General features: G+C 36.9%; 1 protein-coding gene and 1 long non-coding RNA gene across 2 annotated transcripts in view; both read right to left on the bottom strand.

Moving 5' to 3' along the window:
* LOC131279742 (uncharacterized) overlaps positions 1-21,823 on the bottom strand; it is a 46,597-nt gene extending 24,774 nt beyond the window's left edge. Inside the window, exons 1-3 of the long non-coding RNA XR_009187182.1 lie at positions 21,722-21,823; positions 21,145-21,162; positions 3,430-3,495 (exon numbers count right to left, since the gene is read on the bottom strand). This is a non-coding gene — a long non-coding RNA (uncharacterized lncRNA). The remainder of the gene's footprint in view (positions 1-3,429; positions 3,496-21,144; positions 21,163-21,721) is intronic.
* The window catches only part of NEGR1 (neuronal growth regulator 1), a 923,741-nt gene that overhangs the window by 125,759 nt on the left and 774,904 nt on the right, over positions 1-23,078 (bottom strand). The gene's annotated exons all lie outside the window — the stretch shown is intronic.

Raw genomic sequence — 23,078 nt, 5'->3', positions numbered from 1 at the left:
CCTTCAATGGCAAATTCTTGTGACAAAGAAGATGCTAGACGACACCACTCACAAGCATGAAACCAGCTACACTCAAGTGCAGCTTCTCTGGGCCCAGTAAGTAAGGGCAGTCTCAATACAGAATATCAAGAACAGAATAGGCTGGCACAACAGTATTATTGCAGCCTTCTGAATGTTCTTTTGAAGCAGTGGGGTAACAATGCAGCATTCATGAGAACGGATGTTAGCAGAAAGGAGGGATTGCCAAGTGGCAGTCCATGTTGAACTGTTGGCTCAGTTAAGAAAAAATAGCAAGGACCAAGGGCAAAGCCACAAATGGTGACCACAGATGCTTCCTTGAAGATCTTCCTTATCATTGCCACACTGACAAAACAGATTATTGGAAATTATTCATTCCTTTTTCAATGCATCTTTTGAGTGTGTTCTATTTCCATGACACAATGCTAAGTGCTATTGATACAGTAATGAATAAGACAGACAAGTTCCCTTCTCTATAAAACTCATTGTAAGGGAGATGGACAATGAATAAAAAAATATAATTACATAGTTTACACTGTGGTTAAGTGCAATGAAAAAGAAATACAGTGTACTTCAGGAGCATGTAGCAGGAAATTTATCTTGGTCAGAAGTTTGTTGGTAAACTTCTCTGGGAACTGACATACTAAATCTTAGTTTCAACATTTGGTTCATATGCTTTGTCCAAGCTGGTGACAGACAACAGAATGGGATGTCAGATGGGTTCATTACCGGTGTAAACCTGCTGACAATAAATTTGGCTACAGCAAATTCTGCCCTGGGCAATGCACTTGAGAATATGAAATATTGAAATGGCATAATGTGATCTCTGAAGAGCATGGTATCAAAGTAAATTATTTGAATTAGAATCAGAGGATGTTACGACTCAAAGAAGTCTTAGAGACTATTGTGATCCCACCAGTTCATATGAGAAAATGAGAAAATGAGGCCTAGATGGGTATAGTGACATGTCCAAGTCACATAGCCAATAAATAGCAGGAATGGAATTAGAAACCAGGTTTTTTCACACCCAATTAGCAACAATGAAGATAAAGAAAGACTTCGCGATATTCTACCAAATAATGTTACCTTAAGTATGCCAGATCAAAGAGAGCCAAATCTCCTTAGTAATGTGCCAAGATGGGTGGCATCTCAATTTCTTTCCTATCATATTATCTAATCCTCACAACCCCTGGAGGCAAGGAGAGCATGTGACTGAAGATGAAGGGCTCCATAAGCAATTTTATTTGGAGCCAAAGTAAAACCCAACCAATTTTGGAGCATGTTTAACTTTGGAAATTTTGCCACTCTGTTTTAATTTTATCTGAACAAGTGCAAATGTGTATGTACATATATACTGGGGTATACGGTGAGTATATACACATACATACGTGTGTGTGTTTTATGATAAATACGTATTTTTATTATATATTATATATATATGCTGTTGTGGTAGACTGAATCATGTATCTTAATTTAGACATGTTCTTAATCATACTTTATATTCCTGTGGTTATAAACCTATTGTAAATAGAACCTCTTAAAGATGTTATTTTTAATTAAGGTATGATCCAACTAAATGAGGATGGGCATTGATCCAGATTATTGGAGGTTTTAATAAGAGAAGAATCTGGAAGCTAGGGTCCAAGAAGGCCACGGGGAAAAGCTGGAAGCCAGCAGAAACCCAGAAGAAAAAAGGAGAGGACCTTGCTATGTAAGGGGAAAACCAAAGAACCTCAAGGATTGCCAGCTGGCAGCACCAGGTCACCACAGACTAACAGGAGAAAATAAGCGTTGCTGATAACTTGATTTTGGATGTTCTTCTAGCCTGAAAACCATGAGTCAATGCATTTCTGTTGTTTCAGTCAATCTAATGTGTGGTATTTGTTATACTTGCCAAACTACAACAGTTGTCATACACATAAAGGTATATACATATTTCTTCAAATCACTTATCACAACCTGGCACGATGAAAATTTTTGTTTATTTACCTGTTTGTCTCACGAGAATGTAAGCTTCACAAAAGCAGCAACATTGCCTGCTTTGCTATTGTAGTCTCAGTGGCACAAACAATGCTGGGCATACAGTAGGTACCCAGTAAACATTTACTAGGTGAGTGAAATAACACATGTACCGCTGTATATATGCATGTGGTTACATCTGCTCATGTGTGCATGTGCTTTTGTGGGCATCTATATGTCATGCACATGTGATGACACCACAGAATCTGTGGAAACAAGATGATTCCTGGAGAGTAGTGACTCTCAGACTTTAACCAAACATCTTAAGACAGTAGTTTAAATCTGATCCCAATATAAGAGGGTTCTATTACTAAGTTCAAAAAGAAGTTCACTTGACCTGTATAAAAAAGCTTTAATTTAAAGGCTTTTAAAAAATTAAGGCAGCATTAAAGTAGTTTTTATTATGCAAATTGAAATATTAGAGCTAGACCAAGATACTTGCTGACCTGACCATATCATAATATTCTGTTTTATTCCCCTGCTATTTAATTATAAAATGCCTCATTATCACAAAGGAAGAAAAGATAGATAATTCAGGAGGGCATAATGAGTTGGATATAAATGTGTCCTGATTGCACAATCTACTGTACATGCATAAAAGAAATACATATAATTTTAGTAAAACTTGTTTTTAGAGAACAAACTGCTATCAAGCTCAATGGATCAAGATTTTGCCAAGTCTGAATATTCTAGTAGGTGTTAATACAAAGACCTTTAATAGATTCACAAACAATAAAGTTTATAAAGTTAAGCAGAATTTCAGATATGACTGATTGTTACCCCAAATTGCATATTTCAGTGAAGCAAGTTACTCTTATACATACAAAAACAGAATTCTTGGGAAAAGAATCCAAGATATATTACCCATTGATTATGTTGGATAGAATGTTTAGCCATTAAAATTATATGAGTTTTAGGCCTTATACGAAAACAAAGGAGTTGTTTTAACATTATTTGGCTTTTTGATCCTCTTTTGCCACCCCAACCCCCAGAACTGTATTTTAAGAGGCTACACTCATTGAGGAAGTGTCAGAAGCCAACTTGTTAGATAACTTCTCAAACTTCTGTGAACTTGTAGGCTTTCCTTTTTCCTTCCTGTTTACTAAACGTTCCTGCTGTTTGCTGCAATAGTATGAATTTTAAGCAACATATTTGTTTAATGTTCATTTGTGTAAATAATTTAAATAGTGTATTTTTTGCCACATTAATATTCCTTTTGCGTCTAAAGTGCCTAGAGGCAATAGTTGACAGAGAAAAAAAAATCCATCTTAGGAAGTAAAACACTTGCATTTTGGAATAGGTGCTGCCATTAACTAGCTTAGTAATTTTGGATAGCACAAACTCTTTGAATCCCATTTTGTCACCTAGAGAAATGGAGAAAGTAATACCTACCCATCTTATCTCAAAGTGATGGTATTAGGTGAATTATGTACCCTCTCTGAGCTTCAGTTTCTTCGACTGTAAAATGAGGAAAATAATAAATTGCCTCAAAAGTTTATTGTGAAAATTAAATAAAATAACTTCTGTAAAAATTTTATCATAGTGCCTAATACATAGTAAATATTAAAAATTGTTAGTAGTTCTTATTGTAACAATTATAATATATACATGTTATATATTACACATTTAAATTATTATTAGCTTCTATATAATGACAGCCCAAGATGGTAGATGGTTAGGGAGGTGGGTGGGAGACAGTTTGTATAGCTATGGTTGGGATGATGTCAGTGAAGTAACAGGGTAGTTTATAACTTGAAGGAGATTCAGTTTGCTTTATAGGAACACAGCACAGGGTAGTGGAGAGAATGTGCACTTGGGAAACTATCCTGGCTCTGTGCTTGTTAACTTTTCAGGCTTAAGCAAGTTATCTAACCTCTCTAGGTCAGTTTCCTCATCTGAAAAGTGAAGCATTGAGCTAACATGTTACTTGTCACAATGCTAGTTACGGTCACAACCAAGATCAGAAGTCATGTTTCTGGACTGCTAGTTCAGGTCCCTTTCTTTAGCAGTGGGACTCCATCTGAAGCACTTCTTTCATTAGTTCATGCCAAAAGATGATTAATTATGATATGCCAAGTGCTATGGTAGATGCCAGAGATGTAACAGTGAGCAGACATAGACAGTGCCACTGCCCTGACAAAGCCCACAGTCAAGGAGTCTAACAGTATGGAGTGGTGGTGGTTGTGGTGTTGTCCCATATTGAATTTAAGAGCACTTTGGCTAAGCTCAAATGCCACAGATCAGGGTCTGCTTGTATGCTTTTGACCTGTACATAGAATGAAGAAGGCTTGCTTTATGCTTGTCAGATAGAAGCAAACAATATATGCCTCTCACTTTTTAGGAGTTTTGGTTTGAGTTTTGCTGACTTCCTTGGCAACTCCCAACAGATTTTGTGGAAATGAAATTCTGTCCCGAACTGCCCTAGATTGGATATGATTCGATGCCAATACCCTTTGCTTATTTCAGTGTGTCATATATTCCTTTCATGATCCAGTTTTGTGGCTAGTCTGCTGCCTTCTACATCCTCTCTCTCTCACTCTCTCCCTCTCCCCCCTTCCCTGTTCTCTCTCTTTCTCTCTCCCTTTCCCTATCTCTGTTGGCCTCCTCTCAAGTCATAGTAAAGCTTTAACTTTTTCCCTTTGCCATTTTAACTTTATGTGGATGGTGGAGCTTTTGCAGAAATGATAGATTTTATGACAAATCTCCCAATATCACATTTCCCAGCGATTTGATGAGTTACATGGAGTAGAGGAGCTCTGGGGGCTCCCTCTACAGGAAGAACCCAGACTTGTGGAGGGAAATTCAGGTTATGTGAACAGAAGTGACCAACTGAAGCATAACTTTAGGATTAAGAAGGACTGATTCTCCTACAACCTCTCTCATAGATATATTTCCATTATTGAATACTAATATGTTAAATGATTTTATTTACTCATGATGTAATAACTTTGAAAATATGAATCTATTGATCAAATGACTATATCTGTGGAAAGTAATCTGGTTCTGATAAGTATAAGAGGTAATACACCAAAAGTAAAAGTAATATTTTAAGATTTTAAAAAATTGACACAATAGTTCTTCAGTCCATAGTGTCTCTAATTGCCAAGCCATTTAATTAGGATTTGTTGTAGTTAGTATAAAGGTGAAGTGACCAAACCTTTAGTTAATCCAATAAATAAGGAATGTCTATGGCAAAACAATTTCCCAAAATATTCATTCATTCATTAAAGGTTAAAATGAAAATTTGATAATCACCTGTATTAGTCAGCCAAAGGAGTACTGATGCAAAATACCAGAAATCAGTTGGTTTTTATAAAGGATATTTATTTGGGGTAGGAGCTTACAGATTCTAGGCCATAAAGCATCAATTACTTCCCTCACCAAAGTCTGTTTTCACATGTTGGAGCAAGATGGCTGCCGACATCTGTGAGGGTTCAGGCTTCCTGGGTTTCACCCTTCCAGGGCCTTGCTTCTCTCTGGGTTCATGGTTCCTCTCTTCTTGGAATTGCTTCTTCCTGGGCTCAGTGTTCCTCTCTTCCTGGGGCTTCCTTCTCTTTCCTCTGTGAGCTTACTTCCCAGGGCTCCAGCTTAACACTTCAGCATCAAACTCCAACATCAAAAACCCTCGACTCTGTCCTTTGCCATGCCTTTTATCTGTTAGTCCACCTACCAAGGAGTGGGGAATCAATGTCCTAATGAAGTGACCCAATCAAAGCCCTAACTATAACTTAATCATGTCCAGATTCAGAACAGTTTACAAACATAATCCAATATCTATTTTTGGAATTCATAACTAGGTCAAACTGCTACATCACTTTATTTTATTTTTATATAAACTGGCTATAAAATCATGTTCTTAGAGCTAACCCATTCCTGTGGGTGTGAGTCTTTTGTGGATGGGACTTTTTGATTAGGTTACTTTAGTTAAGGGTCTTTTGGTTAGTTTACTTCAGTAAGGTGTGACCAAGGGTGGGTCTTATTCCTCTTACTGGAGTCCTTTATAAATGGGATGAATATGTGGAGAGAGACAAAGACAAGGTCACAAAAACAGAGAGAAAGCCACAAAGCAGGAAGCAGAAGGCAAGGAAGCCAAGAGGTAGAGGGAGGACCCTGTAGACTCATGTGCCTGGCCATGTGAGAAAGGAGTCCAGGAATCCCAGCAGCTGGGAAGAAGGTATCACTGATGAGCCTTGATTTAGACATTTCCCTCAGCCTTGAACCTAATAAATCTCCATTGTAAAGGCCAACCCATTTCTGGTATATTGCATTCTCACAGCTTAGCAAACCAAAACAGTAATGATGATAGAAGCATGGCTGCATTGGATACATGCTAGGCAATGCTCTAAATGTGTTAAAAATATTAACCCTTTTAATCTTGACAACAACACGGAGAAGTGGGTACAATTATTATACCCATTATGAAAGAGGAGAAAAGTAAGAATAGAGAAATGAAGTCATCTGTCCAAAATGACACAGAAAGTAAGTAACATAGCCAGAATTCAAGTCCAGGGTGTCTGGACTCTAGAACTTGCACTTAACACTTAAGCCTGTGTTCCTTAAGTGTGAAAGACAGTCTTCACTATAATTGGGTGGAAAAGACAGCCTATAAGAATTAAGGTACAAGAATCCTATAGGTTAGGAACCTGCATTATTCAGTATTGGTTTTCAACATAAGAATTATCTATTGGCTGCCATCTCTACAAATCATTTCTAGCTACTAACTGATCAGACTACAGATATAGGTGGGCCAGTATGAGGTGAAAACTTGAAAGAGATTGGCAAGTTGGTTTGACACTCTATTCACTGTTTATTTTATTTTTACAAAAATTTTCTGAGTATTTATTATGGCCAATGACTGTATCTGCCAATTTCCTTTTCGTTCAGAATGTTTTGATGTTTTTGATATTTTCATATAGCTAAAGCAGGAGGTGGGAATACCTTTATAAATAGCTCTCCTATTCTTCTCATCTACATTTCATTGTTTAAATCCTCATTTTCATTGCTGATTCAAAGCAAAAGCACCTTCCCTTGTTGTCTGATACTGTCCATCTAATTTGTTCATTTGTCAAGAGACAGAGACAATAGACTGGGAAGTATTTGTTTGGGGATAATTAATTGGAAATGAAAGCATGTGTATTTTGTAATTTAGCAAAGTTACCAGAGTGGAAAGGGGATAGGCTGCTTCTGTCACTCAGACTCTATTCTTGTGACTTTCTATTTGGGAGGGTGCACTTCTAAAAACTGGACTTATAGCTCTGCAGCTTTGGTATGCCTGGGAGAATAATCAAAACAAGTATGGTTCGCCACAGAAAGAGAATATAATGTGAAAGATACTTAAAGATGTCCATAATTTCTAAAATAAAAAAAAAAGTCATGCAAAATATTTACAAGAATATTCTTCCATGTCAGTGTGGTCCCAGATAGAAGTTAGGATTGTATGCTTGTCTTAGGAGATAGATACAGCAGAAGGAAAGAGACAAGCAGGGAAGAGTATGGCTTAGCCAGTTCTGCTACAGCCATGTTCCCTGTGGTAGGCAGCCTCCTAGAGGGCCTGCATTGATCCTGGACTCCTGATGTTCACATCCTTGTCTAGTGCTCTCTCACTTGTACCAAGGTTGGTTTTGAGCACTTCCCTCAGGCCCCAACTTATGATCAGTTACTGGGAGAAGGCAAGTGGTGAACCGCTCTATGGAGACGCACACAGGGCAAGAGACTGAGGCCCCCTCCTACCACACACCCTGAGTGATCTTGGAAGCAAATCCTTAAGACCAGCCAAATCTCAGATGACTGCAGCCCCAGTTAGCGTCTTTTATTTTTTATTTTTTTTTATTGACTTTGTAATAATATTACATTAAAAATATATATGTGAGGTCCCATTCAACCCCACCCCCCCACCCCCCCTCTCCCCCCCCCAACAACACTCGTTCCCATCATCATGACACATCCATTGGATTTGGTAAGTACATCTTTGGGCACCTTTGCACTAGCGTCTTAATTGCATCTTTGTGAGAGACCCTGACCCAGAGCCACCCAGTTAAACCACTTCCAGATCCCTGACCTACAGAAACTGTGAGGTGAGAAATGTTTGCTGTTTTAAATTGCTAAGCTTGGGCTAATTTATTATGCAGCAAAACATAACCAACACAGGCCCGGCAACTCTCTACTTGAGATGGGGCTGGTTCTGCAGGCCTAGCAAGCTTTTCCATATAGCTGGTAGCTTTTCTGAGCAGCACTATTCCTGTGGCTTTTAAGGCATAATGTCTTTCTGTGATACCCTGACACCAAGCTCGGCACATCCCACACTTAGCACCAAACGCAAGGGATTGTAATGAGGGATTTCTTAGGGGTGGAGCCCTCAAGGCCAAAACTGCTTTACAAATGTCTCTTCTTTTCAGAAGAGAAGACAGGATCCTTTCCGGGTCTGGGCGCCAATCTGGTTTTGACTTAAGCATCTTGTCTCTGATTCAAAGACATCTTACATTTTTGGATATTCTTGACGTTTGAATCATGTGTCAAGATGTTGTTGATTCTAGTGATGGCAACGTTTCATCTCATATGCATAGCAGACTGTTAAAACATGCTGAAGCTGTGGTGCTCCTTTCCATTCTGCTGTTCCCAATTTTATTGTCACTTCAGAAATAAACTACAACATATAAAGGAGCCCTGAGAAGGCGGCTTTAAGAGCCCTGGGGTAGAGCTAAAAGCAGCTTCCTTGATTTTATGTTTGAGCCATCTGGTGCTTACATCAGCTACCATTTGTTTTCAAATATATATTATTTGCGACTTTGTAGAGCTGAATAACATGAGCCCCTTTGGTAGAGCAAATATTGTCAATGTACAGTGATTTAAATAAAAGAAGGAGCTAGTCATTTCATATGAATCAGTGTGGATGGCGGTTGATAGCTTTCCTGCACTGAGTATAGCAGAGTTCTGATACTAAGAGAAGTGCCTAAAACTCCTTCCTCCTGGACACCAGAGAAATAGTCTGACCCCTTTAAGAGAACCATCTGTGTCTAGAGCACAGGCTACCATTTATTGAGTTTACTATATTCCAGTAAGTGCTAAGCACTTTAAATCCTTATTCTATTTCTGGTCTCTATAATTTACTATGAACTATGTAATGATGCAGTAATAAGCAAACAAAATTTTGTTATGAATTCACATAACAAAGACTTAATTATTGCCATGCTACCTGCATATACATATATATCCTTCAGAGACCAGTTTAACCATCTTGTTTTGTGCCATTCCGAATGAACAAAAGTTTTCTTTGGTCACCTCGGAGGGTAAATACAGTGTTACACACTTTTCTTCTATGTTTTAGTCTTGAAATCTCATGTATTATGATTATTCAACTCTCAATGGCCAGAAAAAAAATCACATCTTCCTACCTAAAATCTTCTCATATGCCTAAAAAGGGAGGAGATCTAGGTAAGCACTAGAAGTCTTTGTAATTGTTTTCTTTAAAACAGACCTATTTCATTGGTACAGAAACTACAACTCAGAGTGGTAAAGTTGTGTTTCAGTCCATTAATTTGGTAAGTGGTGGAACTGGGTGAATTTAACCCCATGTCTGTTGAAACCCAAGTCCACACTCTTAAGCACTACATGGGGAGGTAAGAATTCCTGTCCCATTGTAGGACTGATTGGAGGGAGGTAGGAGTTATACAGTCTCCACTAGGGCTGCATAACTTTCTTTCATGGATTTTTTCAAATATTTATTCAATATCCTCTATGCAAATAAGGGTGGGTACCATGTTAACACTTGATCACCACTGAAAACTCCATTTCTTAGCATAGTGCCGTGCACATAGCAAACGTTCTATAAACCTTAGTTGAAACCTATTGAATGGACATCTAATTTGTTCTGGGAATTACAGTAGTACTGTAGCTCTAGTACCCTCACTGGGCACTTGGTGCTGCTTTAGGATAATGAGCAAAATGGTAAATAAAGCCATATTATAAACAGCCGTCTCTTCTGTTAATGTGACAGCATTGTGGGACCATCATTTCTACTGCCCAAGACCAAATAGTGAGCAGGCAGTCTTTGGGTTTTTTTGGCCTCTCTATCCTTTGTCCCCCATATATGATATCTCAAGTTCTGTTCCCAAGTTCTGCATATATTTATTTCTTTATCTATGATCATATTACCTTCTCAGTCATTTAACAGATTTCTCCCCTCACTCAGATTAAACTATAAGTGACATAACATTATAAAGTTGTAATTTTCTGAACCTTGTTGCCTTGTATCTTTAAGAGCACCTCCCCTCCCAGGTCCTAGAGATGCCATTTCATACAAGCATCATGGTCCCATCAGGGAACTTTCCAGGGTCTAACTCAAATTCACTCCAATCAATTCCCAGAAGCTGACTTTTTGATTGCTGATCTGATTTTTCTCTGTCTACTGCTGTGGACTTGACTTTTCCTGAATACAGCCCTTCAAGTAACTTGTCCAGTCCTTTAACACTTGACTTGTAAATTCTTATTCCCTTTTGTGTAATCCCTAGCAGCCATGGTCATACTCTGTTCTAGCTTCTGGGCCCACAGCCCAGATAGTTCCCAAGTCATGTCCCTACCACCTACTCTCTGCTTTTTATCCAAATCACATGGTAGGAGGATTTGGATCACACTTTTTCTGGTGTAGGAAAATCTACTTGTAGTATTTGAGCCAAGAATCAGCTTGTGGGAAGGGTGTAGGGAATTTTAGTCCCTTTCTAGGATCATGAAATATATTAGCTAGTAAAGCTGTAAGATCAGCCCTACCTATGCATTCACTGTTTTAAGTATATAATACATCTCTTTGGGTATAACACCTACATCATGGACATTATGTTGTCTCAGACTCCAGCATTATAAAAGGAATTTACTACACCAAAGTGAGGCATTCTACATTTTATGCCCTTGAGAAGAATTTTTATAGATATTGTTTTTAAGTACTTAATTAAATAACATTACATACTCCATCAGGTTTGCCAATGGAATTTCTCTTACCTTAACACAAAAAAGTAAACATTACTCTTTTGCAGCCATTTTAACTACCTAAAAATGTGAACACCGAAAGTTTCTGAAAAAGAGATCAGGTTCCATTACAAACCATGAGAGAAAAATTAATCATACTTTAACTTTGGCACAATTTCAATCATATATTCTCCTATTTTCAAATAAATAATGAGACAAAGAAATTGAGAAATACATTACCAGATGAACTCTTCATATAGTTGAATATTTAAAAGGTTTATTCAGACAGCCATACACATACACACAGACACATATTTTATCTGTATGTTTATATATGTTCCCAGCATTTGAACGTATATACAAAGGCTATATTCTGGTGATTCAGTGTGATAAAGTCGAGACTGTAAATCAGGTCTTTTCTTTTTCTGCACTTACATTATTTAGGTTCCAGATCTTAGGCAAATTTCTTAAATTTTTATAGCCATCATTAGGAATAAATATTTAAATTAGGTACAAGAACATTTTTGTTAGTGTTCCCTGTCACATACCTGGTAGACATTGCTAATTGATCAGGGCACTCATTCCTGCTGGCCCAGGTGGCAGTCTGGAAATGCTTTTAACACTAGGGTCCTGGCAACCCCTCCAGTTGATTTCATTTTGCACCTGATATAAAGACTGTTTGGCATCCAGAGCATACGGCCTTGGACCTTGAATGTTTCTTCAGTAAGCTGAGTTAAAAGTATACACCTTCTTTCATACTGAAAGGATCTGGAGCCAGAAAATGACCCATTCACCTTCATGTACATAAAACAAAACAAATGCTAAAAGTATAAAAACTTCTATATCTTTAATCACCTATTTTCTATTTTCTTTACTTTTTTTTTTTAAGAGGTACAAGGGAATGAAGGCATAGGACCTTATACGTGGAAAGCAGGCACTCAACCACTTAGCCGCATCCACTCCCCTACTGTCTTTTCTTAAAGAGACTATTTTGGCACTGTCACAAAAAGATGTTTCTTTGTATTTGACCTAAATATAGGGGCATATACCCACTTTTCTATTCTTAGATTTTTGCATGAAAAATTTATTTATATTCCATATCCTTCCACAAAAGAATTGAGTCAGCTTTTAAAATTACATATATTTATGATGCAATTTCCTGCTTCTTTCTTATTTTACTATTATTAAAAATTCTTCTGTGTATGCACTTTCTAGAAATAAGCTTACATTTTGAACTACATTCCTCTCCATAGGATATGCTTATTAACAGCAGGTACCACAGTGTTTTAACATATTTTATATTTACACTCTCTTTGAGTGATCAGTCTCATCTCTTAAGTTTTTCTACGTCTTTAAATAATAAGGCCATTTCAAGCATTTCAGAATGAGTAATTAATAGCTTAGTCTGGAATCCTCCTAGTATCAAAGTATTAATGCCTGAATTAATTTTCAACTTATAACTGTTTTCATTTACACCTACTTCCTTGGTAGTTATTTAAGGCAATTTCATCTTCCCCATCTGTGGCTTATATGTTAATTCATTTCATTTTAATGAACACTCCTTAAGCCCTAGAAGTAGGCCAGACGCTATCAGAATGTGTCATAAGTGGAGAAATTTGACTCAAACATAAATCTTTCAGATGAAAAGTTTAAAAATAATGGTACAATGGAGATATTTTAAATTCATAGATGAGATATGTCATGTAAAATATATTGCTATAACAGGTTCTATCCTTTTCTTAGAATTAAACACAGATGAGGATCCACATCTGTTTGTACATAGTTTTTATTTTTATTTTATTTTGCCTAATGTAACTGATAGCTTTCAAAATAATTTATTTGACTCAATTCAAATTGATCTGAGTGTGTGGATACAGCCTAAGTGTCTTTAAGTTATTAGCATATGACTAAAAATTACATTTAATTAGGTACATAATTCCTTTCTTTATTTAACATATTTCCTTTTGTTAATATTGAATATCTTCATCATTGAACATGTTAAAACTAAGATTTAGTAGTAAATTAGGCTTGCAAAGAAGGACTTTTTATTGCAATGACTAAATGAACATCCTAAATGAAGATTCATTACTTTAATTAATACTTTTGAGAATTAATAAAAATATTTTTGTTGTTTGGCTTTCATCTTTATGCTTTTCAGATATATTAGATGCTGGGGTAGGCAAATAAAAATGGTGTATCATTATATAAATGACTTTACTTAGCTTTTTAGTCTGAAAAATGTTAGTTGATTTTAAGAGCGTTGGATTTTTTCTGGTACTGAAAAACTGGGCATGAATTAAGTGTAAAAGAGAAAGATGTCAATCAAGTGCTAATTCTGATAATATTGCTTTGCTAATTAGACAATAATTAGACAATATTATATTGCTAATTGGAGACAATATTTTTTAGACTGGAATATGATACAAAACAATAGTATTATTCTCTTATTACTTCAGTTAGCAAAGCCTGCTTAATTATTGATGTGATAAGGTAATAACTGGTTCGACCTAGGAATATACTTTAGTCTGTGTTCTGGAAGAATGAATCACTTAGCTGTTCAAAGGGTGAGGCATTTGTAGCCAGAATGTCATGTGTTATACTGGGATTCTTTATTGCATCCTGTTATTGTCCTCAAGTTCCAAGGAATACAAGATAGGATATTAACTTTTTATTCCAGGGTAGAATTTCTTCACAGATCTCTCTTTCTTTTTCCCATAAAAGGGTATGGACAATATAGAAGGAAAACAGGCTTAACTTATTCTTTATCTTAATCAAAGAATACATCCTGAGCAGCAAGATCATGGACATTTCCTCTTGATTTCACCTGTTAGGTTTCTAGAACCAAAGGGGTTATGTAGATCCAGCTTGAAAGTCAGAATGAGACCAGTTTAAGCAATTAAAGGAGCAGATTTAGAAAGAGACCAAGAACTTTAAACTTAAGATCTAGTCTGCATCGCTGGTAAAAAACACCAAGAAATCATCTCAAAAGTGTTCAGCAGATTTGCTTTTCTCGAAGGTTCAGTTTTTTCCACAGTAGCTGGGGAGTTGGCATACACAACTCCCTAAGGAGCAGCCCCTGGGAATTCAATTTGAGACAAAGAGTTACTATCCTTTTGAATAAAGGATGAAGAAGTTCAAGTTAGGTATTGCTGCCCTGGCCCCTCTCCCTTCTCACAGGTTACACAGGTCCTACATTACAACCCAGTTTAAACAGATAGCCATTTTCAAAACTCTGAGTAGATAAGTATTCCTTGCATGCCAGCTCTGATGGACTGGTAGTGGATGTTGGAGGCAGCAACTGGGCCAAGTGGCAGAGTACCAAAGTTGATTAACAATGCCTGCATGCGCAGAGGTATTGGGAGAATCAAACTGCATTGTGCCTTAGAGCAGTCATAACTTCCTTTCTGATTTCTGGTTTATGATATTCTCGCTACATAAAAAGACATTTTTTAAAAAGATTTGTTTGTTTATTTCTCTCCCCTTCCCCCCCCCCCCCCCACCCCGGTTGTTTGTTCTCTGTGTCTATTTGCTGTGTCTTCTTTGATCGCTTCTGTTGTTGTCAGCGGCATGGGAATCTGTGTTTCTTTTGGTTGCGTCATCTGGTTGTGTCAGGTCTCCGTGTGTGTGGCGCCCTTCCTGGGCAGGCTGCACTTTCTTTCGCGCTGGGCGGCTCTCCTTACGGGGCACACTCCTTGCGTGTGGGGCTCCCCCGACGCGGGGGGACACCCCTGCGTGGCAGGGCACTCCTTGCGCGCATCAGCACTGAGCATGGGCCAGCTCCACACGGGTCAAGGAGGCCCGGGGTTTGAACCGCGGGCCTCCCATGTGGTAGACGGACGCCCTAACCACTGGGCCAAGTCTGCCGCCATAAAAGGACATTTTTAGAACATTTACTATCTGCAAAGGATATATAGGTAAGGATGACATATATGTGGTCTCTTCTCACAAGCAAGATGAAAGGTAACTTACTATTCTAAACAGTGACCTGGAGTGGGGGTATGGTAAGTGGACAGCTGAGTGCGGAGAGCATAGTGTTAGTCTTAACGTTCAAAGTGCAATATTCTGCTAAATTCTATTTCTTTCTTAGGTAATTTAAGAAGATGAAGTCAGCAAAGATCCATTAAAGGAAAATAAACATTCTCTAATTAGACTCTTTTCTTGCCACCTTTGCATGGATGGAAATGACATCTCATGCTCCTTTCTTGCTCTTTGTAACCCTGGGTGTTGAGACTACTTTTAAATCTACTTCAATCTCACAGAGATATTAGTAATATGTAGGTTTCAGAAAGATTTCTCTAAGAATTTCTTTCAGATTTTTCTTGGGTTTTCTCTCTGATAGTGTTCTTATATGCTACCCAGTAATTTTAGTAACAGGTATTTTTTATGATGTTATGTACTCCGAGAAAACATAAAGATACATAATTTTAAACTTGGTATGCCTAGATCATTAAAAAGGCACAGGTTTCTGACTTTGATTTCTAGTTAGAGAATATTATTTAATATACTATAAGATGTCATTTACTAGACCTTTATAAATAGAAATAGAGTTTTTAGAGAATTTTGTGAGCCCAGATTCACCAAAATTTAATGCAGCATAGCAGTTTCTATATTGCAGTGAAACCTGAGGGTTCCCTGCTGGGTTTTAGCATTTGTGGCATAGAACTCACGCATTCATGTAATATATATGCAACACTACCTGCCTTACATGTCTGAGACAATTTGCTTATCAAGAGATAAGCCAGACAGAAAATGAGAAATACTTGCTGAAGAGAGGTGCATGCAGTTCAGTTAATTGATGGTAGAAAATTTCTTGAAAATCTGGAAAATTAATAAAATGTAGCCATTATGTCAAATTGCATGTTATGGTTTATTTAGCAATTCTAGAAGGAATTACTGTGATAATGTAGGTAACTTGGAGTATATATTACCTTTTGAATATACAAAAATGTTAGGGAAAACTCATCAATATGTGACCATTTATCATTTTATCCTGTCAGTAGCAATGTTTTTAAAATCAATTTCATAATTACTCACAAAATGACTTAAGTATATACTGGGTTCATTCACACATATACACAGACTCACTGTCAAAATCACATTTAGAGAAAATGAAACCCAAAGAAAGAATTATACTACAAAAGTGCAAGCATGGGGGAGGGGAGGAATGTATTGCCTTTTGAAAGTAGACAGACATGATATATGTTTAATTAATCTATTTCTCATATCTTTTTTATGGCTCCATATGGTGACAATTCTTCCTAATAAAAAGGGTCACAGAACAACAGATGCATAAAATAGCCACATGATAACACCTCAAAATATGCATAATTTTGATTTTACATGAAATGAATAGAAATGTGGAAAGCTTATTTTGCAAAGCACAAAAAAGTCCTTAAAATAGGAAGGCTGTGAGCAGGAATGATTTTAGAAACATTCTATGGATTTATTTGAAGAATCCAGGAAAGGCCTTCCCATTGCAGACGTCAAAATATATTTCTTCCACCCAGATACTTACGAAAGTTTATAGTCTGCACATAAAGAATCCTTTCTCTCAGGTAGGTATAGTTCCTCTTCCACATTAATTTTGGAATACAAATGCCTCTGGGAAGGTACATGTGAGAAAGAACCACCCCGAGGACTGCACAAAATAACTTGGGGAGATTAGTGGAGAAATAGGAGAGTAGCAGAGTCCCAAGTCCTTCATTGGCATGTGAGGGTTTGGAACAGGTAGTATTTGAATATAATGAAGTCAGGGACATTTGGCTCTGTTTCAGGCAAATGTTAGCTTTGTAATGGGGACAGTATAGGAGAGTGGAGAGGTTCAAAATGTTTTGAAAGTTACACTGAAAATCAAACACTTGGAGGAAATAAATGAAAATGAGGGAGAAAAAATATTGATAAAATATTTTAGTACTACTAATTGTTAGTACTAAATTGTTTTAGCGTTGGGCTAAATTAAGTTGCCTATCACTTTAAGAAGGCAAAGTTTATTTTGACATAGTTGTGCCTTTAACTTTTTATTTTGACATAATTTTAGATTGTGAGAAAAGTTGCAATGATAGAACAGAGACTCTCTGGACATCCTTCATCCAACTTCCTCTCAGTTTAGCATCTAACATAAACACAGGACAATTATCAAATATCAATTATCAAGAATGAACTTGATTACCAATATCAAGAAATTAAAACTGGTACAATATCATTAGCTAAACTACAGACTGATTCAGATTTCCCCTTTTCCACTAATGTCCTTTTCTATTCCAGAACTCCATGTTGCATTTAATTGTCATTCTCTCGAGTATCCTCCAGTTTGTCATAGTTCCTCAGTCTTTGTCTTTTGTGACCATGACACTTTTGGATATTTTATAAAATGCCCTTAAATTTGTCTGATGTTTAATCAAGAGTAGACGAGGTTATGTATTTGGGGAAAGAATACCACAGAGATTATATACCCTTCTCATCACATCATATCAGGGTGTACATGATATCAATATATCTTATTCCTTACTGATGATGTTAACCTTGAACCCTTGGTAATATGCTGTCTGTAATGGTTCTCTGTTCATTTTCAGTGAGTCATTGAATCTAATTCACACTCAAGAGGAAAGAAATTAAACCCCACCTTTGCAAGAAGTATCGAAGGACTTGTGTATATATATTAAAAAATCACAAGAGTAGTTAATAAATATTTTGGGGGAGAGACTTTGACGATATACAAATATCTGAATCGCTTTAAAGTTTTGACCATTAATTTTAATATTCATCAGTGGGCCATAAATGCGGCAATTATTATTATTGTGGTCTGATGGTGATTTTTATTTTCCTCTTTCCTTTTACATTTATAAATTCTTCTGTAAGGAAGGGTGGCTCCTTTGGCACCATTTACATATTTATTCAATCATTTATTTATATTAGTATGAATTAGTATTAAACATCAATATGTACTTTATTCTTTGAGTTACAATCAATATGATCATTATTTGTTTTTTGTAGCTGAAATGATTACAGTTTTCTCTCATGTTGATTCCTGTGTCCTTTTGGTACGATCTCATCCCTCTTTCCCTCTTATTTTTTCAGTACTTCAGTCCATCATGGCATTACAAGATGCTTCAGGATCATCTTGTATTATCCCTGTGTTATTCCACTTCTATTAGGATTCTTCACAGAACTGACATACACATATACATATATTTATTATAATTTATATATAAAGAGAGTTATTATAATTTCTGTAGGGCAGGCTGCAAGTTAGAAACTCAAGGGAAATGAAGTTAGATTTCCCCAGGAGAAACTGCATTTTATTTACCTAAGCTGCTTAAGCAAATGTTATGAAATGGGTTGGATTAAACTGTGGGGAATTATTAGCTCAGGATTTGAGGCTGAGTAAAAGTCCAAATCAAGGTGTTATCAAGACAATGCTTTCTGCCCAAAGACTGGCTTTCTGAGGCTGGCTGCTTGTGATCCTTGGTCCTTAGTTTGTCACATGGCAAGGCACAAAGTGGCATTTTCTGGTCTCTCCTTTCTTTTCAGTTTCCTTTGATTTTCAGCTTCTGGCTGCTCCCTCTGTGGCTTTCTCTCTGTCTCTCAAAATTTCATTCCCCCTATGAAGGACTTCAGTAATAGGATAAAGAAGCATCCTGATTAAGATGGGCCACACCTTAACTGAAGTAACCTCATCATAAGGTCCTCTTACAATGGGCTCATACCCATAGGAATTAGATTAAGTTTAAGAACATGTGTTTTTCTGAGGTACCTACAGCTCTAAACCACCATACAACAAAAGTTGGAAACTCTGATGAAGGTGACATTGAATTTCCCCTGAGAAGTGGGCTACTTGAGGTAGAGACAGAAATCTTCTTTCTGACTGCTGACATCCTGAGTTCTTACTTTCAAGCCTCCAAGTGGTTGGGTGAGGAGACTCTTCTCATTGCCAGAGGCAATCTCCTTCCTTGATTGTAGATGTAATCAACTGACTAATAATGTAAATTAATGAAATACCCTCACAGTAACAATCAGGCCAGGACTGGTTTGACCAAACAACTGAACACCATAACCTAGTTAAGCTGACACATGAAATTCACCATGACACTTCCCAAGTCCTAGAATCAACCATTTCTTCAAGAAGCTCTGGCCACCTTTATTGGAGAATGGTATTTAAATACCAAGATCCAGGTGCTAGAAGTTCTCCTAGCTATTGGGTGTAACTGCCTCTAGACTTCTTAGAAGAATGTGCTAAAGAATACAAGTATCTATATTAACCCATACATTAGTGGGTTAATATAGATATGAACCCATGCAGACATATCGATATTTTTTCCATATATATCTAACTGTATATATATCTCTATATATCTGTATACATATCAACATGTGTTAAGGTTGATCTCTCCAACTCCAATCAGGCACCATGAGGTTCATTCTAGCATCCTGCCTCTGTTTATTTGAAAGTTCTTTGTCATATATTAAGAAAGCCTGCACACCATGAGGGCCAGCTCACCACACAGGCCAGGCTGCCTTCAGGAGGCCCTGGGTATTGAACCCTGAACCTTACATACGGTAGACAGGAGCCCAACTGCTTGAGCCACATCTGCCTCCCATCCATTGTCTTTTAACTCCTCGCAAAATAAAAAGAAGGGACTTACTAAACTGGATAAAAATTATGTGCTACCTTGAATTTATAAAATGCCAATCTCAAGCAAAATTTGAATGAAAGATCCTAAACCTTTTGTATAATGAAGGTAAACAGCTATGAAAATGAATAGTAAATTGGAGTAGAAATGTTTAGGGTCCCAAGTTTTCCATATCATTCTTTATATACTTTGGTGTTCAAATAGCTAAAAGCAACCATGAATCCCTAAAGCACAGATGCTCAGAGTCCTGTGTGGCCAATCATATTGAATTCTAGAATTTTCAGAGTTAAACAGATGGTTTAGGTGTCATTTCAGTATTTGTTCTGCCTACATCAAAAAGAGAAAAAAACGTGACAAAGTATTACTTTTTAGGGCTTGCTTTCATGAATATGCATAAATATAGCATTCATGAATCACTGAGATGTAGGAGACTGTTAAACTGCATTTTTGCAAGAGTATAAAAAACCATATGATTAACCATGCTTTTGACTCTGAGCAATTACACTTCCTTCTTTAGAGGTCATTTTTGAATCTGTTCCACTGCTGACTTATAGGCTGAAGTGAAATGGAAACATAACGACACCCTAATGATGAATTATTAAAGCTTTTCATTCCTCTGTGGCTAAAAAGCTTCCTACTGATAAAGTAGGTGCCGAGGATTTGATTCAGATTATCATTAACAAATCACATGTATTATTTGATAAAATAATAGTGATAATGATAGTGATAATAATAATAATAGAAAGTAAAAGGAAATATTAAATCTTCCCAGAAGAATTTACTCTGCTCTTTTACCTTCTCTGTTACTATCTCTGTAACCAAGGGTTAAGAATTAACAAATAATTATGATCATTAAATCATTATATTGATGCCTTTATATTATAAAATAGCCAGAAGTTAATACCTGAAATTACTGAAGCTAGCTGGAGTGGTCTCATCCCTGTTTACAGTTACTCTAGACTTAACCTCACCCTTGTGCATGCTTACCTTTGTGATGGTAATTCTAGATTGACTTTACCTTTGTTTATAGATTAGACTCACCCTTGTGTATGCTTGCTATTAGGATGGTAGCCACTCCAGTCACCTCTGTTCAATATTCATATGAAAGAATTTGTAACTGACCTTTGTTCTGTATACCCCTATCCCAGGTCCTTAGACTCTGGTTTGGTACCCTACCCACCTTCAACTCTGTGATGTTTTTTAATGAAGAAACCTGTGTCCAGCTCCACCCCAATTATTCATTAGCACCTCAGTGTTATAAAATATTAGAATTTCTGCAGATCTGGAAGGCAATTTGGGCCATTAAGCCACTAGACTCCTGTGCTTGCACAACCAAATAAGCTCTCTCTTTGAAAAACCCATTTCTCAGGAATTGGCTTTAAAGGCACATCAGGAAAATAGAACCTGCATTTGCTTGGGATCATCTCAAAAGTCAAATTTCAGAGCATGTATTTATCCCAGGATCTAGACAGCTTTTATTCCTTTCTTTAAAATAATGCGCATAAATCTTTTGGTTTACCTTGGTATTTTTCTGGTTCTGGGGAAAAAAAAAAGAAAAAAAAATATATTACAGTGGCTGTTATTAAAAACATGAAAGAAAGTAATGATCTGTGTTATACTTTTTCCACAGGTCTGTTATTTTCATCCCAACTGTTTTAGTTTTCAAGGACTGCTATGACAAATACCACACACTGGTTGGCTTAAGCAACAGGCTTTATTGTCGTACAGTTTTGGAGGCTAGAAGGCCAAAATCAAGGTCTCTACAGGCCATTCCTTCTTTCAGAGTCTGTAGCTTTCTGGGGCTGGCTTGCCACAGTCATTGGGGCTCTTTGGCCTGCATCTCTGCCCCTTGTCACGCTAGCTTCTGGATTCTACTGACTTCTGGCTTCTGCCTGACTGCACCCAGATTTCCTCTGCTTTATAAGGACTAGAGTCATATAAATTAAGACCTACACTGATTCAGTTTGGCCTCATATAAGTGAGATTTCAAAGATCCTGTATACAAATGAGTCCATATCTTAACTATTAACGTCTTCAAAGGTCTCATTTACAAATGTTTCATACCCAGAGGAACACAGATTAAGATTTAAACATACCTTTTGTGGGGGGCATGATTCAATCCTCAACACCAGAATTCAAGGCACTTCCAGTCAAGTAGAACTGGCATCTAGATGAAATCTAGATGCCTTCTCGTGTATAGATTAACTAAGGCACAAGGCCAGAGTATGACCTTTGAGTTCTCACTTATCTTTAAACACTGTGGTAGAAAATTACCTGGATCATTATTTTTAAACCTAAAGGGCTTTGTTCTCTTTCCTGTAAATAATTTATCTAAGTGCAAAGGCTCGTCATTAAAGGATCAGATTGAAGGCACAATTTATGCCTAGCTCATGTCCTTTTCATGGCAGAGAGGAGGTTGGAGGCAAAAATCATTAATGACTCTTGGAGCTTCTGCTTAGATGTGACACACATCACTTTTGCTATTTCATTATATAAAGCAAGTCACATGGCCACTGATATCCATAGAAGAGGAGCCATCCACGTCATTTAGAAATGGGTAGAGATGCATAATCCTCTTGCAGGGAGGCAAGTGAGTATTTGGGGATAATAATAGAATCTCCCACAGGCACATATAGGAGTACCACCCATTTAAGTGCAGAAATAGAACACTTAAGGTTTTCTGCTGATCCTAGGAGAAACTTAATCTCCTGGTAAGAGCTATGGATGGTTTTTGCCTAGGAGTTGGTAGATAAATGACCATGCATAAATTCACAATATGGTTGATTTTTTCCCCAATGCTTTTAATGCTGCTTTGCACCTGGATTCTATGAGCTAGATCAGAGAATGCCCACAGAGCATTTTTGCAGAATAATGTCCTAAATGCCCACATAATTTTAATTACAGACCAAGCTTAAATGAATAATTTAAAATATGCTCCAATCATACAGAGGGAGAGTAAATTATCTTCTATTATTGACTGACAGAACTAGAAAGGCAAGTAAATGGTTGCTAGACCTTTTGCTAGCGTTTAGAAAAATAAAAGAGCATAAGAAAAGGGTAAAATGATGAATCTGGGGATAAGTAGGAATGAAATTTCTTTCTTTTTCATCAAATTTTCATAACAGAGGGAAGTTTGAAAATAAGTAAGAGAAATGCATTTTTCTGAGATCACTGCCTTTCTACGGTAAAGGAGGGTGAAGAATTTAATCAGTAATTTTTAGCATTTGAGAACTGATGTTAGTGACTGAAAAAAAAATAAAGGATCATAGTGCTGAGTAAAAGTTCGGGGACTTTCCGAGCAGGCTGACACATGATGACTTGAAAATGATACACTGTTGGTGTCCTTTGTCCTGACTTTAGGTGACAGATGACTTTTGTACAGAACAGGCATATTGATCTGTTAAAAAATAAAAAAGCAAAACAACCTAAAAACAAAAAAACAACCCTAAACTT

Source organism: Dasypus novemcinctus, chromosome 9 (genome assembly GCF_030445035.2).
Source record: "Dasypus novemcinctus isolate mDasNov1 chromosome 9, mDasNov1.1.hap2, whole genome shotgun sequence".
Classification (NCBI taxonomy): domain Eukaryota; kingdom Metazoa; phylum Chordata; class Mammalia; order Cingulata; family Dasypodidae; genus Dasypus; species Dasypus novemcinctus.
Note: the sequence above shows the minus strand (reverse complement) of the source record. Positions and strands in the feature narration are given on the sequence as shown.